This window comes from Eutrema salsugineum, unplaced genomic scaffold, assembly GCF_000478725.1.
Source record: "Eutrema salsugineum unplaced genomic scaffold, Eutsalg1_0 scaffold_6, whole genome shotgun sequence".
NCBI lineage: Eukaryota > Viridiplantae > Streptophyta > Magnoliopsida > Brassicales > Brassicaceae > Eutrema > Eutrema salsugineum.
In genome coordinates, this window is record NW_006256547.1 from 11,044,167 (window position 1) to 11,047,278 (window position 3,112).

The following is a 3,112-nucleotide window of genomic DNA, read 5'->3' on the forward strand; positions in this document are numbered from 1 at the left end:
TCAACATGTTCGATAAAATGCGTGAGAGAAGCATATGTAAAACGTAAAATATGTTTTAATGGACATGTGTGTATAGACAAGCTATCATGGATCTGATTAATAAATATATTTTAATAGACATGTTTGTATGGACAAGCTATCATGGATCTAAACCTTGTTCATACACATATAGTTAAATAACTTAAATCTTAGACTCTTTAATGTATTAGTGGACAAGTTAGTTTGGACAAATTTTGTATGGACACGTTTGTGTGAACAATACTAGTTTAATACTGAAGGTTTTTTACAAAAAGCATAGTTAGTACAAATACAAATACACATTTGTCCATAACTCGTCATCCATGTGAGACCGTCCATGCATGAATATATGAATGTCCACAATATGATATCCACGTCTACTTGTCCATATCACTCTTGTGTGGATTAATAGCCGAATTTCATCTGAGTTTTTGGAGATTCTGGGTACATCGCAAAATTAAAAAATCATGTTTAGTTCATGAACAAAAATTGTTAATTTCAAAGTTTGAAATTAAATTTATGATTCAATCTATAATATAATATTTTTTATATGAGTATATTGGATATGGTGAAGAGATGCAAAAGAAGAAGAAGATGAAGTACTAGAGATGAAGAGATTAAATTAATGTGAGATCAGTGAGAATGGAAAAGATGATGATATAAATTAGATCTAAGAAAAAAAGAAGAAAAAACGTGAATGTAGAAGAAAGAGAAGAAGTAAGAAAAAGAAGAAAGAGAAAGTCCAAAAATGTTTGTGGAATAACAGGGGTATTTTTGGCATAAACGAGCAATGAACAGTTGAAAAAGTCCCCTTCCTACAGAAAGTCACTTAACTTGTAATTTTAACTAAGAAAGTGGGTTAGTTTGTTACAAACTCTTTGTTGAAACTTAGTAGACTTGTTTTGGTAGATATATTTAAATAGAATGGTCGACTTATTTTTTGTTGGTAGACAAATTTTTTGATGGTAGATTTGTTATCTTTAATGGTAGATTTATGAATATTCTGTTGACTTATAGTAAGTGTTTGACTTTTTTGGTAGATATAAATAGTAATGACGACAGATTTATCTTAAAATTTGGTAGACTTATTTGTAATGGTGACAGATTTATTTCCTTTGATGTACAGTAGGCTTATTTATGTTGGTAGATTTATTACTATTTATGATAACTTTATTAGAATTTGGTATATTTATTAGTATTAATGGTAGATTTAAAACTGTCGAAATTCAGTAAATAATGTGGTAGGTTTAATTACAAGTATAGTAGACTTATTAATTCTTAGTAGATTTAATAATTCTGATTTACAATCATGGTAGACTTATAATTGTTTTTGGTACTTACTCAGATAACCTCTACTTGGAAAAATATTATTCAGTTTAGAAGACTTATAAGTATTTCCGAGGATGGTAGACTTATTAACATTTTTATGTGGTAGACATTTGACTTTTTAATTATAGGAAATGATATTTTTGCCCATATTTATTCTCAATTCTACGAAAAAATCAGACATCCAATTTTGCTAAGTATGAAGTGTTTTAGTGTTTTATGGTAGATTTATTGTAACGATGGTAGATTTATTTTCTTACATGAATTTTTTTTATTAACCTTTCTATTAACGTATATTTCAATGGATATATATTCAGTTGGCAAGTATTACATTGAAAGAAAAAATATGTACGTGGTAGGCTTGATCTTGATAAAATCTCTTGTGTACATGTTATAGCCACCGCCTAAGTAAGATAAACTTCACTCATATCTACCTATGCCATTCCTTTTACTAAACGAACTGCTTGCAACATGCTTATGCGAATAGTGTAATGCCAAGAAATGTACAACTTGTTTCGAAATCTCTTGTAATAATCGATCTATCGGACTTGTACGATTTTGTGCATTTTCGAACTCTCTTGTAATAATTATTCTATCGAACTTCTCGTATTTAATGTAAAATATTTTATGGTTTAGACAACAAATATACCAAACTTTCAAAGGACCAACATCATGCCAAAAAAGCATGGTCCTTTGAAAGTATAGTTACAGCAATAAGTCCTAATAACAACTGGCCAAAAAGTCTACCGTTTGATTTACAAAACAATATAAGTCTACCATCAGTAGAACTCGACATACATAACAAGTCTACCTTCGTCTACATAACAAGTCTACCATCAGTTTAAAAATAAATCTACCAAATCTGTATTAATAATCTGTATAATAACACGCCGGATCGATGCAACAAATTCCATCGGAGACTCGTCCGTTACAGCAAAGCATATAACCTGTTAGAGAAGAACAAACAAAAGTCATCATTCATATGCAAAGTTCAAATATACCATATTAAAAATCTACCATATTAAAACGATAAGTCTACAATCATTAACAACCAAATCTACTAAACTACACAGCAAATCTACTAAATAAAAGCAAGCTTACCTGAGAGTTGTTCATGATATCATTGAAAATTGTATCTCCAACTGCACTTCTCATGAGCCCGAATTCAGTCAGTTGGCAACAATTATGGAAACTCTTCTTCTGCAGAGGTGATCTCCCAGGCGGAAATAGCGTGGGTGGGTACTCATTCGTCTTGCTAGAAGAAGTCATCTCTGCATGGATGTAAATGTAATAAGAATTAGTCTACCATTTTTAATCATTTACGAACAAGTCTACCACTCTTTATACGAACAAGTCTACCTCTCTCAATCATTTACGAACAAGTCTACCACTCTCTATATGAACATGTCTACCACTCTCAATCATTTATGAACAAGTCTACAAATATCTATACGAACATGTCTACCACTCTCAATCATTTACGAACAAGTCTAATAAACTACACTCTATCATTACTGAACAAGTCTACTACTCTTTCTCATTTACGAAGAAGTCTACTACTCTTTCTCTTTACGAACAAATATACTACTCACCGGAAATTTCCTCTAACCCACCGGAAATTTCCCTAACACCTGCAAACAAAAAAATTAGGGTTATATTTTACGGAATCGAAGAAAACTAGCCATTATGTAATCCTCGCTGTCGCATACTAAAACTTCACCGCAAGGTGATCTTCGAAAAGTAATTCCTGCAACTCCTCTAAATCTGC